Below are 16,692 nucleotides of genomic sequence, written 5' to 3'. Positions count from 1 at the left end.
CTGTAAAAGATTCAAAACAGAGAGAAACAATATGTCTTCTACACACACACAAAAAGTACTGGTAGTATGTTCAACAAGGAAAATATTTACTTTTTTTTACTTGAAAAGATTGTGTTCAGGATTTTGAGTTACTATTTATTTTGGTTCTCCCTCATGAGAGTTCTTAGAGCAGTTGGAGTTTCAACAAATACTGGAAATTGAGTTACTGAGAAACAACTCATTTAAGAATCTCAGATTTGGATGTTCCAAGAAAAAAGACATGTATTCACATATTCATACCTCTGTGCCAAACATTACAACTAACAGAGGTGAAAGATCTGTTATCAGTCTTCTAAGCCAGACAAATTAGGATGTTCTTCAAATGTATCCACCAGTTTCACATTGTACAAAGACTGTCAATACATAGAAGATTTATCAGTTGCTTGCCCTGACAAGATTAAATAAATAATAACTTTTCAAATCTAAACTCTTTAAATTATAATTGCTTCTGGAAAGGATAATTCCTGGCATCCTGTGAGTGACAAAAAGAATTAAAAATCCAAGTTAGAGTTTTGTGAAGGAAATTAAAATATTTTATTATGTGTTGAAAAGTTTGAAATACACATTACAAAATATATAAGGAACTACCTTTGGCTGAAGAGTTGAAGACCAGTTTAGTAATCTCTCTGAACTAACCTCTTAACTTCCAGTGTCACCATTTTTAATGGATTGAGAATTTCTCATAAAAAAACTCTGACATACGCAGTAAGAAGTGTAGCATATTTATGGCACCACAAAATACAACTTTGAATGACTTGAGACATTCAGTTGTGTTGTTTTCATATTTTCATAGTTCAGTTTAGCAGTAGTGATTTAAGAGTAAGACACTTCCTGGCAGTTACCATGATGTGAGAAATTTCTATCTTCACATGGCACCTTTCTGAAAGAAAATGCTGTTACTGCTTCATGTTCATTAAATAAGAAACAATGGATTAGTAAGGAACTTGTGAAAATTTGGAATTGTAACTTGTAGACATTTTGAAAAAAGGAAGTATGAGAAGGCTATGAGCTGTGGACCACAGAGAGTCAAAGAAACCACTAAAGTTCATCAGGTTTCTGAAGAACTGGAGAAACTTAATACCCAATAGAAAAGAAGAAGTTTTAATTAAACGATGAGTCTTGTGAAGTAATTGAGTAGTTGGTAAACAAATGAGCTAACAAAATCATGAGAGAATTCAATTGTAAAAGACCTAGGAATTTCTCTAAACAAATACAAGATGAAAAAAAGGAATACATGAGACTATATGCAGCAATTTTAGAAATAAGTTTTCTTTGTCTGTTAAAGGTTTACCCTACTCTTTGAACTACGGGAGAATGTCTGATTCTGTTAGTCATTGCTGTGATCAATTTTATGCATGGTTGTAGAAAAACCATTTGTAGCAATTTTGAATAACTGTTATGATTTGGAACACATAATTACTTCATCTGAAATGTTTAGTTGAAATTAGCTCATGATAGATAAAGGTCAATATGATATAAAAACACTGTAATTTATAAAGATGATTAAATAAGGATATTTTCTCAGGACTGTGGCAACATAGGAGACTTCCATAAAATTTTGACAGCTTACTGAAAATGAAAGTTTACTACTGGCTTATGTTTTATTGCATGCTTTCCAGAAACACATATTGTATGCCAGAAGCATGGGTAGAAGATGCTAAATGTTTTGGAAACAATATGGATTAATATAAAGTTCATTAAGTTGTCTAATATCTGAAAGATACATTTTCAACCATAAATTTAGTTTCAATAAAGCAGAAAATGGTTGAAAATAACTGATACAGCTTGTTGTGTTTGTGTCCTGATTGTTCTATGTTTACTTCAGTAATTGTCTTTTGTTTCATTTTTTTTTTCTTTTCTCCCCAAAAGATCAATTGAAAAAGTTTTATAGAAACATAAAATTAACAGATGACAGAAAATAAGGAAAATGATTTTTAAAAACTAGCTGGCTGGTTATAATGATAAATTGAAAAAAAAAGAACAAATATCATATCTTGTCATAAAAAGCATAGCCCATCATAGCTAATCTAATTTTAAAGTTGGGTGATATGTCCTAAAGACCATTTCCTTATAGTACAGTTTCTCTTTCCTGTTGAAATTCTTGTCTTAGAGATTGTAACAATCTGTTTTAACATAAAGACCCATAAAGAATTATAGGAAAAGGAAGGATGAAAACACTGACAGAACAAGGGGCAATGTAGAAATTGGCATACAGAAAAATCCATCTGTGCATAAGAAAGAAAGTATTTCTTTGCTGTGAGGATGGTCAAACAATTGTGTAGAGAGGTTGTGAAGTCTCCATGGAGGTATCAGGTCTGACCACTGTACTCTAGTGATGAGTTAGACTACGTATATACAGGTTGAGATTCCTGTCAACCTCAACCAATTTTTTGATGTGAATCTCTTCTGGAGAAATTTTCAGAACTACATTTTAACAACAAGGATTTATTGATTTCTAAATAAAACAACATTAAATTTTAATTACAGTTATATGGAGAAGCTTGTTTTCCTATGGTAGGCTGAGGTTAGAATTGACAGAAAAGAGGAAGTTGGGTGGGGCTGAAAATAGATTGGCAAAACAAAATGTGGGATGCAAAGTGAACTTTCGTGTGAGAAGCTTTTCCACTGTGTAATCTGTATTTCAACTGGTCCTTGTGTAAAGCTTAGTTAAAACTAGGGTTGGGATGAGGAAAGAAAGAAGACTATAGCTGTGGACTCAGTGCATCTGAAAAGGGTTTGTCAAAGGAAAGTATAGCTGTAAAGACAATATTGCCATCAGCGAAGTTTCATCAAGATAGTGGCTGTGAGGTCTTGTTGTGAAGGCTGTAAATGCTTGACTTTCAGTCATATTTTGAATTACATTTATCTGTACTGGAGCAGTCCACTCCTGAAGTGTGGACCCTGTGTCATGGACCCATATTAGAGCAGTGCTTGGAGAGCTGCAGCCTGTGGGAAGCCTATATTGGATAAATTTGGGAAGGGTGGAACCCTGTGGGAGAGGCTCCACACTGGAACAGGGGCAAAGTATTGTAGTGAAGGAGTGTCAGAGATGAAGTGCTATGGAACGCCGCTCTTGTTCCACTGTGGTGTTTGGAGGGAGAAGAGGTAAAAGAGAGTGGATTTGAGCGAAGGTTGTTTTAGTTTGGTTTTAGATATATTAATCTGCCTTATGCTGTGTCTGTTTATCCTATGATAATTCTTAGTGAGTGATCTCCCGGCCTTTATCTCAACTTCAGTCCTTTTTTCATTGCAGTTTCTTCCCCATTTCTTTCTGAGGAGGAGTGAGAGAATGATGTGGTGGAGTTTAGATAGTCATCAGTTTGAAACCATCCCACTAAAGAAGAGTCTGCAACTGACTAACGATTCTGTAGCTTTGGATCATTCAATGCCTGGTATTCAAATTAAAAAGTATTTATTTTCTAAATAAACACTGGGGTACAAAATAAATCCAAAACATAATATATTACCTAAAATAGGTTTTCATGAGGCCTTATAGTATTTCCTAAAATGCAGTAAAACTTTTAATGAAAACGCCATGAATTTCTTCCTTGATGGGGAGCAGTGAGGAGAATATGCCAGACTTCAGCCAAATTTTCATTAGCTCTTTTTATACTATTGCATGATCGCAATTTTGCTAGATTGAAACAGTGTCACAGATAGAATTATGTACTTCAGTCTTAAGATAGATGCAAAAATATAATTACTGAAAGAAAATAGTGATTTAATAAATCTTAATCATAAGACAGAAACTAGTTTTGAGATTACAAGGTACAATTTACTGCATAAAGAATAGTGTTAAACATACTCATCGAGGAGACACTACCATTGAGTAGTTAGTTTCAAAGTGGATCCTCTTTCTTTCTAATATTCTCTTAGACTGCTCAGCATTAATGTCATAACATGATTGACTCACAGTCATATTTGCATACTGACTGCAGGTGTCAGCTTTTCCAAATTTGTTTTGAGTCTGATACTGACAAACATTGTGGTCTGATGAGAATATTGCTCAAACTGCCCCTCGGATATTGTGTTGTCATATGTTTTTCCTCAATCTACATTGAGTCAGATGCAGTCATCATGACTCGCTGCATCCATCATGACTGTCATTGATGGTTATCTGCTCAAGTTGGATGCAGCCATCATGACTGCCACTGGGGCTATTGCTTGACAAATGTTAAGGGAAACAAAGGTCAGGTTGAAAGGGGTGGGCTACAGAAAATAAATGCTGTAAATTCTAGTTTTGAAAGCTAAATTCAGATATAGTTATGTTATCTGAATATAGGTTTAGAAATTTATATGAAGACCCAACAAGGATCAGATGAACAATTATAGGTAGAAGATTAATATGAGATTTATAGGAGACAGCTTGGAGGCCGAAAACAAGAGGAATCAAGGAAGACTGAGGAGGAAAACTTGTGAAAATAGAAAGAAAGATAATAGATGTGCCTGCATATGTGGAAGCAGATGCTGGTTTGTCAGCACATCGTCTTGTGCCTGACTGAATCCTGCACTTCCTCAATGTGTTTGTACTATCTACTTATTAAATCTTATCTCTAACTGTCTTCTGTGGGTGTATGTATGCTTCTCAGGAACTGTATTTGGCATCCTTACCCTTGGTCCCCTAGGAACCCCTAGGAATTATATCAGGCTCATATCTACAAGGCTGGGACAGAAGGTACCTCACAGGTACTGTAGTCTACAAAATTCACCTATCTTAAATGAGTTATATTACCTGATATTCTCCATACCCCATCTGTTACAGTTAAATAATATCATGTGTTCATTTTCTTCTAGTTTTGATCATCATTCATATGATAATGATAATTTTAATCTTAGTATTTGTATCTGAGTCTCTGAACTTCAAAACCAAACACTGAAGATGCATATAGCTATGTTAATAATGTTTCTCATGTCAGTTAAGCAACCAGTGTTAATTCTAGTATACCTACAGTGAATATTTCACTCCATTGTGTATTGATATGTTTTTTGTTTTTTTTTTTAAAGGCCATGCCATGTTGTGATATTCCTACGGTGTTCTCTATGGTGATTATATGTAAATCTGATCATTTTTCAGTATGACAGAATTGAAATGTAACCACAGTTGTCTGACACAATTTATCTTCTAGAAATTTATATTAAATAAATACTGTGATTAAAAAAATCCAAGAAATGAATTATTTTTTACTTTAATGAAATTTCAGATTACTATTATGATGCAAAGGAAATAGTAATTAGGCTAGGATTACTTGCAGGTATCTTTTTAAAGCTAAGAAAAATACACAAAAATATGCAGCTAAATTTATATTCTTTGAATCCATCCTTTCATTATCATGTCCAAGTTCTTCACTTACCCTTAGGTGGAATTCCATAAATGTCTTGTTTTGTATTGAGGGCTGGGACTACAGATCTGCTTGAATCAATGGCTAGTAGTACATGTGAGATTCATTTGGATTTGTTTAAAGATACCTCTTCTCTTTCATAATTATGATCTACAGTTATTTGTAACCAAAACTTTCTTTGTAAGAAAAAAGAAAAGAAGAAAATGTACTGTCTATGCAGCAGTTGGGCAATATTTTTGGAGAGAAAAACTTTTAAAGAAATCTTGATATGCACTTCAAAATGCAGACCTGAAAATTTTACTCACCTGAATAGGTTTGTGCCTTGGTCATTTCATCCAAATAATTTTGTTATTGTCTGACAAAGTGCATAAATCCCACCAGATGGGGTTTTTCTTTGTTTGTTTGTTTTTGTGCCTTAACTATTCCTCATTTGAGTGGAATGACATCACTTGGTAGGATTTATTAATGGCTTTTTTCAGCATTTCTCTCTTCTGTTACAGATTAATACTCTTGAGTCAAGCACAACTATCCAGAAAATGTATCTGCAAAGATACAACAAATTTTTATGATCTTGTCCCAAACATATCCCAAAAGAATATAACAGCATAGAAGCCTGACATGTTGACTTTGTGTAAATAGGCAAATAGGCATAACTCTCTTAACATTTATGGGACAATGCTTATTGAAACCTGCTGTGGATCTATTACAAACTGTCAAACTGCAATCATTTTGATATATATATATATTGATATTGTATTATATATATTATATAATTATATATTATATTGTATTATATATATTGATATTGTATATATATACAAAGGTATGTATGATACTGAGGTCAGGCTGACAGTTCCTCAGATCCTCCTTCTGACCTTTCTTATAGATGGGTGTCGTAATAGCAAACCTCCTGTTGCTTGGGACCTTTCCAGTTAATCAGAACTGCTGGCAAATGACAGAGAATATCTTAGCAATCACCTCCACCAGATCCCCTCAGTATCTCAGTGGATCTCATTTGGCCCCATGGACTCATACAGTCCAGGTGGAGTAGCAGGTTGCTAAATGTTTCCCTCTGAATTATAGAACTCATCTGATAAAGGATAGATATTCTCCTTGTCCCTCCTTTGTTGTTAAGGTATTTGTAAAAACCCTTTTTATTATCTTTTACAGTGGTCACCAGATTAAACTTCAGCTGGGCTTTTGTATTGTATATATTTCAGATTTTCCATCTGCATATCCAAGCAACATTCTCGTACATTCTTGTATTCTTGTGCCTGTCCCTTCTTACAAAGGTGGTAACCTTCTTTTCCTGGAGTCCCAGCAAAAGCTGTTCTTTTAAGATTTCCTGCTAAGGAATAGTCCAGAATTCAACCCCTTTTCCCTACAAAACTGTCTCTCAAGGGACTCTTTCAACCAGAGTCCTAAGGAAGCCAAAGCTGGCCGTTCGGAAGTACAGGCTGACTCACTCCTCACTTCAGCAAAAATAAAGAACTCTATCTTATGGTCTCTTTGTCCATGATTTCTGACCACCACATTTTCCACTGGTTCTTCTATGTTTGTGAAAAGCAGATCTAGTGTGGCACCTCCTCTGATAGGATCTCTCACCAGCTTTTGTCAGGAAGTTATGCTGTATGCACTGAGGAACCTCCTGGACTGTTTCCACTCTGGTATGTTGTATTTCCACGAAACTTCTGGTAAGACCAGTGTAAGTACCCCATGGGAACAAGGGCTAGCGATTGTGTGACTTCTGCCAACTGCTTGTAGAATGCCTCATGCCTCATCCATCTCTTTATCCTGGTTTGGTATTATGTAAGACTCCCATCAGGATATCAGTTTTGTTGCCCTTCACCTTATCCTTGCTGGCATAAACTCAACCCTATCATTACCAGCAGTGAGCTCTACAACACTGAAACACTCACTAACATAGAGAACATCACCACCACCTCTCCTTCCTTGTTTATCCCTTCTGAAGATCTTATTGCCATCCACTGCAACACTTTAATCACAAAAGTGATCCCACCATATTTCAGTAATGGCAACTATGGCATAGATTTCTTGCCATGCAATGGCTTCTAGACTTCCCATTTGTTATCCATATTGTGTGCATTGGATAAGATGCACTTTGTCTGGGCTACTCTAAGCCTGGCATACTGCCCTTAGGCTCAGCTATAGAGAGCCTGATTTTATCTCCTTCCCCCTTCAAACATAGTTTAAAGCCTTGTCAATGAGCCTTGTCAACTCTAGGGCTAGAACCCTTTTCTCCCTTTGAGATAGGTGAACCCCATCTGTCTCCAGTACACCTAATGCCTTATAAACTGCATGGTGGCACATGATTTTAAAATAAAGGAGGGGAGATTTAGATTAGAGGTCATGGGGAAGGTCTTCATAGAGAGTGTTTAGGTACTGGAACAGGCAGCTCCAAGAAGTTGTGGATGCACCATCTCTGGAGATCGTCAAGGCTAGGTTAAATAGGCAGCCTGATTTATTGAGTGGCAACCCTGTCCATGGCAGAGGGTTTGGAAGTAGATGATCTTTGAGGTCTTTTCCAACCCAAGCCATTCTATGATTCAATTAAAAAAAAATAAAAAAATAAAAAATTCCACTGATGGCATCAACCTCTTAGTCATCTGTTGATCAGGTAGGTTTTCCTTTTCCCATCTATACCCTTTCCTGACCCAGAAGGGATTGAGGAAGACACCACCTGTGCTCCTGCTCCTTCAACTAATTTCCCCAGTGCTCTGAAGATCCTTTTGATAACTCTCAGACTTCACTCTGCAACTTCATCACTGCTGACCTGAACAAACAAAAGTGGATATTGATCAGAGTGACAGGCTAGACTGGGGAGCTTCCTGCTAATGTCTCTGATCTGGTCCCCAGGGAAGCAATGGCTTTCTCTGTGGATAGGGTCCACTTGGTATGTCAAGCTCTCTGTTCACTTTGTATGGGACTCATTTATGACAATTCCCCTTCTTTTGTTCTTGGCAGAGGTGGTCTTGAGGTGTGAGGTTGACTGATTCACCCTAGATAACTCCCTGGATGAACCTTCACCAATATCCTTATTTGTCTGTCCCTCACATTCTAGAACTTCATACCTGTTGAGCACCTGAGGAGATGAAGTATACTGGGAGGAGATTCACCTGCTACCCCAAGCATGGACCTATTTCCATTCCTCCAGGTCTCTTAGGTACCTTCCTTAAGCATGTGAGTGAGAAAGTAAGGGATTCTCCGCTTACTGCAAACTGTCCCTTTGGTACACTCTGGTATACTTCTTGCAGGGATGAGAGAATGTGGCTCCAACAGTCTATTTCACTTAATTTCATTTAATGACATGCTATATAGATATTAACTTTTTTTTTTTTTTTTTTTTTTTTTCACAGTGCAATATAATTCCAATTTCAAACAAAACTTGACAACAGAATCCTATGAAGAATATTTGAAACATGAAATAAAGTTCCAAATATAAGAGCCTTCTGAGAAGTGCCACCATGTAGACAAATGATATAGAGTGGCAATACAGAATAAGTGTCTGCATGACTATTACTGATATGTCAAGACGATTAAGAAAGTTGATTACTCTAAAATTTAAAGCAAAGAAGCAAAATGATTTAAATTTAAACAGTTTTTCTAGAAACTGAATATTTTATTCTCATAGGGAACTAAAGTTCTTTCTCACACATCATGAATAGATGTATAAATGCCATGAAGTAGATGATTCAGGGTGATTTTGTTTTGGAAGTACTTGATTGTCCTTCAGAGGATAGGTATCTGCCGATAATTGCTATAGGCAAACTCCACATAAGCAAATCAGATTTCAAACTCTTCGTAACTTTGTATTAAAACAACATAAAATATCTTACAAATATCTATCTTTGGATGCAGACATACTCAAAGGAAGGAAGTTTCCACTGAAGTGTTGAGTAACACCTACTACAAAGGAAGCAGTTAAACATAAATCAGATAGTGTATTTCAGAACCGTTAAAAGACGTGTTCTTATTTTCTTATCTCTCTATTTTATTCCCACAGTGAATGTGTCTCCCACTTGGGGAAAAGTGGCTTTACATAAAGAAGAGATGTGTGATCTTACTTAGCATGTATTCAGTCCAAAGAAAGTCCATTTAGCTGACTTTCAGAAGCTGAACAGAGGAGGGTGCCCCCAGTACACTCAGACATCTGTACAGGTCCAAATTGTATGTCCCAAATTCATGATTGATAGCTTCTTGTTCTTTTGGGGCGACTGACTGTCTTTACAATGATGTTACATCTGTGTGACATCAGTTTAAGTATCAATGCTCATCTTTCTTTTCCTATTTTATTTCTGTTTGTTTCAAGGGTCCAGAAGACAAATAGAGAACACAGTCATACTGGGAGAAATAATATGCATAATATTACATGTAACACAGACTGAGAATAATGTAGCTGCAATCTCTTCCCAAATTCTTCTGAGTGAGGCTGCCTAACAAATCCTTTCTTTCAACTTTATCTGCTGTACATAGTAATACATATTTGTTCAAAATCCAGTTCCTTCTGATTTATGCTAATGCTGTTGGTCTGCATCACAAGTACTGGAAGTTGTCTGTATTATCTATAACATGCATTTTAGTGCCATCTCACTATGCCAGCTCAGACTCTGACTAGCACAGGAAGACCATTTATTGAAAGAGCATAAACTTAGTTTCTATTTTATCTATTTTTTCCTGGACCTATAAGTTATAAACAGTTAATAGCTTTTTTTTAATGAGAGTTTGCTGGGGACAAATCTGATTTACATCTGGATGTAGAGTTGCTATGGTTACAGATTTGGCAGATGGTACTTTTTTTTTTAATGTTTTTTTTTTTTTTCTTTAAATGCGTTTCCAGTTTAGAAAAGAAATCATTAATTCACATGATTTGCTGAAAAGAGTTTAGTGAAAAAAAAGGACTTAGTCAAATGATAAGTATAATTTGAGGTTTGTTTTGCATCATCTGCAATTACCATATAACATTATGCTTAATTAGAAAACATTTAAGCTGAATCACATTATTTAAATTTATCTTCTCCAGAGCTCAATGATTTTATTCTCACAGTGAACAGAGAAGAAGGATTTGTTTGGGAGTGCTCAATAGCAACTGCTCCTATTGCAGGAATGAGTGTTGTCAAAGTAAATGCTGTGTGTTATTCAAGAGGCAACCTTAAAATCACATTTGATTTTCAGGGCATTTTAATCTTGTAGAAGTAAGGCAGTGGCTACAAAGTGTTGTAAGAAATATTCACAATTAGATATTTCTGGAAATTTTTAGCAACACAAATTTAAACTTAATTATTACAGGTATGAGTCTGATACTGAATATTGATCATGAGAGCCAGCTAAAAATATTACTTTTCTCTGGAAACACTCTTATATATGTATTTCTTATTTATTTGCTTTGTGGACTGTGCAGTCATGCTCTCCAGTGAATATTATCACAATCATCATATGAAGAGAGAAGAACCTGAAAATTCTGTCTGCAATAAATGAAATCTGGATGAGTCAATTATCCAAATGGATCCTGGACTTCCTGGGTCCCAGACTACCTGATTGCCAAATCTTGCTATTAACCAGGGAAAAAAAATTAAACCACTATTCACAACTTTTGTTGATATGATACAGATTTTTGTAAGAAAAAATAATGCAGGATAGTTTTGATAGTTTTTAAAGTCTTTTTTGATTCTTCATGGTCACGATGGTTTTCACATAAACTGAGGGCATAATTTCTCTTTTTTTAGGTCTAATCTGTGATGCTAGGATGCAATTTGAGGATGCTAACGCAAATCGAGGAATCTTAATGAACCTGTACTGTATAACTTGGCTGACTGTGTATGTCTACACTCACATACATTGAGAAACAAATCTCAATATATTCTGTATATTATAATGTGAATAATCTGGACTATCTTAAAAAAAAATATCTAGTTCTTGATGTCCTCTAGGCTTTCCCACAAGCAAGCATTTTCTTCATAGAATCATAGAACTGTAGAATGGTTTGGACTAGAAGGGACCTTAAAGACCATATAATTAAAACCCCACTGCTATGGGCAGAGCTGCCACATATTTGATCAGGGCTCCTTCCAACATGGCTCTGAACACCACCAGGGAAGGGGCAAACACAGCTTCCCTGGGCAGCCTGTGCCAGCTTCTGACTGCCCTACAAGTAAAAAATTTCATCTTACTATCTAACCTAAACCTCCTCTCTTTTAACTTAAAACCATTTCTCCTTGTCCTGTTACTCTACCCAAGTAAAAAGTCAATCTTTTTCTTGTTTATAAGCTTCTTTTAGCTACTGGAAGTTCACAGTGAATTCTCCCACGAGCTCTCTCTTCCGCAGGCTGAACCATCCCAGCTTGCTCAATCTTTCTTCATTGGAGAAATGCTCTAGCCTTTTGATTATCATGGTGCTCCTCTGGACCTGCTCTAACAGATCCTTCCTGTACTGGAAACCCCAGGACTGGACACAATACTCCAGATGAGGCCTCATAAGGGCAGAACCGAGGAGGTTCCCTCTCCTTGCTGGCCACTCTTTTGATTCAGCCCAGGATACAGTAGGTCTTCCAGACTGCAAGTGCACACTGCTGGCTCATGTTATGCTTTTCATCCATGAGGTCTCTTATGTCCTTCTCCACAGGACCACTCTCTACAAGTTCTCCCAGCCTGTCTATGTACCTAAGGTTGCTCCAATCCAAGTGCAACACTTAGCACTTGGCTGTATTGAACTTTATTTGTTTAGTGCAGACCCAATTTTTCAAGTTTATCCTGGTTCCTAATCTAGACTCTGTTCTACTAAATGTCTATAAAAATCTCTAGTCTTAATCAACAGTCTAAATGTGTAAACAGATTATGCTGGGAGAGTGCTGATCTTAATTTAAGGCAAAGGAACTACAATTTGGTTCTGTGACAAAACAACACATGCTGTCCTACTGTGTCATGACAGAGACAGTAAAAACCTAATTAGTTTCCATTAGAGTCCATGCTTAGTTTGTATTAGATTTTTAAAGTAACTTTTATTTTATTTTATTTTATTTTATTTTATTTTATTTTATTTTATTTTATTTTACTTTATTTTATCATAAAGACATAGTTCTGAGGAATCTCACAGCTGAGTGGTATTCACTCCTAATTTTTTTTTTTTTTACTTAGTCACTAAACTTTCTGTATATTTTTGCATACATTTGATTTTCTGTGTTGTCTGGATCTACTCAGAATCTTTGGAAACTTTTGACCTCAAAATTTGCAAAAGTTTATAAAGAATTGTTTGACTCCCTTGTCTCACAAAGGCAGAAGTTAAGGAGAGAAAGAAAACACACCTAAATTATAAGAAAAATAAATTTACTATCAAAGATTTTTGTTACATTCACTTAAAAAATTCCTTAAGGGTTCATTGCCATGGTACAACGAAGAAAAAACATATTCCACTGAGAAATGTGAATGATTTGACATGAGGCTTTTGCATTATAATTAGTCTAAGAATATTTTAATTGCAAAATAATTTAAAAAATTTGTATACAATCACAGTTTAATACATATATCAGCTTTTTGTACATACACATAGTTATTAATCAAAGCCAAGTTCTTGGAAAATTAGACACATACATTTTGCAGATATTTTTACTAGCTAAAAGTGAAGACTAAAATAAGTTCATCTTGAATTGTCATGTGGAGTGTTTAGAATGTAAATTAAAACCAGCCAATTGTGTCTTTCCCTTAGGTTCACAAGAAGGTTAGAAAAGAAACTGTGTCTAAACAGACTCAGAATAAGACTGTTAAACCATACGGCTGTTAGTGACCATGGAAAAAAAAATTTATTGGCAAGGCATGAATATGCAGAAATTTGCAGTCCTTGTGCAAGATTGTTCAGTAAGTTATTCCAAAAGAGACATTTCTGAGTAATGTGCTACAAATACTTTTATTCAGAAATGACAGTGGATTGCCTGTTTTTTTTTGGTTTTTGTTTTGGAAGTAGGAACTTTCTAATTCTCTCTACTCGTATTTGGAGGAATTAAATCACTGCGCTTCCATTAGTGTTGACTGCTAGAGAGGTTACTCTGCCTCTTCTGGTAAAGTTTGAGCTCCTCTATGCTTGTCCCCTACATTGCAGCTGCCACTGTGGTCAGGCTTACTTCAACTTTTTCCTCTTAGATTCAGGAAGATAATGGCCACTTGTTTGCAAGTGTTCAGATTAGTAGGGGTTGGCTATGACATTTTTATTTATTTATTTTTTTTTTGGTGTAACAGAACAAGGAGTCTCAGGGAGAGCTCTGTATTGCTGCAGTGGGTCTACGGGAAAGTGTTAATATTGAATATATTCATTACTCTGATATTTTAATATATTGTCTAATCTGTTCTGTTCATTTAATTTCATTTTTCCTCTTTGCTAACATCATCAAAAGTACTTTGAAAAGACATTAAAGTCCTGAAGAATAGTACAAGTTTATATCCTGATCTCCTTGGAAGAATTATAAATTGTAAAGGGGGGAAGGGAAGTTCTTTCTCATATCAGAGGTTGACAAAATTGCAGAAAGCCAAAGGAAGAATGAAAGAAATAAAATCATCTGAATAGCATTGTGGATAAAAGAGTAGAGGTAAAAAAAAATACAAAAAAATTTAAAAAATGCACCAACCAAAATAAAAAAAGGGAAATACTTTCCAGGGCCTTTGACAGGCATGAAATTGGTAAGTAGAAACTGCTTCTTTCTCTCAAAACCTGTGATGAGAGCAAGGTACTTATGAGATACTTTTTCTTTGCTTAGTAACTGTGATATAGTGTTTCACTGTAAATATGATAAGCAAAGTTAAGATTAATGGAAAATTGGAAATGCGACTCCCATATTCATTAGAATACAACGCACAGAGACTGCTGCTCTCTGCAGGAATGGTAGACTGTCTTAAATGAGTGACAGAGTGAAAAATTTCTTCACTTTCTTTCACTGTGTATGTGAGAAAGTACTTGATTTCATTCTTCCATTAATCAGTCTATCTATCTGCCTATTTATATATATATGTAATACATGTGCTCACTTATTCATCTATACATACTCTGCACACACAGGGTGCACACATATATAAATGTGCTCTGAAAGTAACGCCTCCTATTTTTATTATGTTGGCCCACAACATTCTGAGGCAGTTGTTGGTGATGTGGCACTAAAGATTGAACCTCCCTGTCAATATTGCTTTACATTTTATTGCCTTGCAACAGACAGAAGCAGAGGAGCAATCTAACAAAGTGGCTTCTGTCACAGAAGTGAGTATGAAACAAAGGTATGTCATGGAATTCCTTCATGTGGAAAAAAAATACACGCATTGACATTCATTGATGCTTGCTGAACAATTATGGAGACCAAACAGTGGATATGAGCACAGTGAGGTGGTGAGTGATCTGTTTCAGCAGTGGTGACAGCAATGTGAAAGACAAGCCATGGCCATGCAAATTTTTAGGAGAACGGCATACAAGCTCTTGTCCAGTGCTGGTGGAAATGCATAGCCAATGGACTATGGTATAAAGTAGTGTTCTGTAGATGAGAATTTGATCTATCAAATAGTTTTATTATGCTCTTTGTAGCCATTTTATTTTCCATGGATATAAGTAGGATGCATTACTTTCAGAGTAATCTAAATATATGTACACAAGTAATTTTATAGATGTCACTTACTGTATCTAATACAATGGATTTGCAAGCAGTTCTAATCCTTTTATTGAAATATTGAAAAGATTTTTAAAATTTAGAGGATAGATTGACTTAGGATGCTGAAGTTTAACTATCTATTGGTTAATATTTAACAGTTTCAGAGAAATTAATCAGAAAAATCTCTATTGCAGAGATGTGCAAATAAAATCAGATAATTATTTTACTAAAGCATTAAGCATACATTGTGAAGGCTTTTTAATTAATTAAGCATACATTGTGAAGGCTTTTTAATTAACTATTTAGTAGTTCTGAGAATATATAACAATGTATATTTTCCACTACAGAGATTGATATAAAAGTTCTAAGCTATATATGTATGTGTAAGAGAGAGTGCACAGTGTAAGAAACAACCATTCAAACTGAGTTATAAATGTCCTATTGCCTCATTATAATATAGTTAAGTTCACAATAAGAGATATTTTGGAAGTCCTCATGAAAACTTAATTCCAAATGCAACATTGTTCTTATTTTATTCTTTGACAAAATCACCGCTTAATTAGAAATTCCGTTTGGGTCTTTTCTTTTCTTTTTTTTTTTTTTTCTCCCATACCTCAATATATGTGGATTTAAAATGAAGAAGAATAATAGCTTCCTATATAATGAATTATTTAATTAAATTACAGAACTCAACACTCTCAAAGAAGATTTTATTGGCTGTCATAATTGCATTGAAACTACTGCACATAAAGCTCAGAATGTAGAATGGCTGGTGAAATAGTACATCAGATTTTAAATCATTTTGAACAAAATCAATCTCTCTGTAGATTAAAAGTAACTTATCTATCAGATGCTAAAGAAATTTTAATAACTGTGGTTTTTGGTTAGAAACGTATCATTTATCATTATACATACATTTAGCGTCATCACATTTAGCTGTTTAGCTGTTTATTTGAGAAAATCATGGTCCAAAATAAGAAGGAAGATAAGATATTGGTTGACATATTAAGCAATCTGGTCTAATAAATCACATACTAAGTAACAATTATAGTTTATTCTCCTTGAAGAATCTGTTCATCACCGCAAATCATGGATGGATGATCCATCTGAGCTGTTCAGCTCTCAAGATCATTTCAATCCTTTCTTAATCTTCCCACACAAGATCAAACTGGGCAAATTGAGCTCCAGAGTCCACAGAACTCTCTGTTAGCAGGTGCTTTTTCAACTTAAATGAAATCATTTCAGCTTGAGCGCTTCTGGTCACTGCCACTAAGTGATATCATGAAGTGAGCTGATGTTGCAAAAATAAGACAAGAACTGTAGTATATTATATAGTAGTATATATAATATTATTATATATTATATATATATTATATATAATATTACTACATATTAATTATATGTAGAATATATTATATTACGTTTTCTCTGTCTCCGCTCTTGTGAAAATCTATACATTTAAGAAAAGGGGCTATTCATAAGTAACTAGTAATCCAAGTTACATAGAAATTATTTTCCCAGTAAAATTACTCTCAAGAATACATAATAAATTCATCAAGTAGTGAAAACTGACTACCAGTCTGTCCCCCACTCAGTGTATTTAATTGAAAACATCATAACAGTTCCCGTGTTAGGGATTTGGTCTGCCTTTGTTACGTATGGGAAATGAAGTGTTC

Source organism: Tympanuchus pallidicinctus, unplaced genomic scaffold (assembly GCF_026119805.1).
Source record: "Tympanuchus pallidicinctus isolate F22 unplaced genomic scaffold, pur_lepc_1.0 scaffold8, whole genome shotgun sequence".
In the NCBI taxonomy this organism is placed as follows: domain Eukaryota; kingdom Metazoa; phylum Chordata; class Aves; order Galliformes; family Phasianidae; genus Tympanuchus; species Tympanuchus pallidicinctus.
This window is presented reverse-complemented; position numbering follows the sequence as displayed.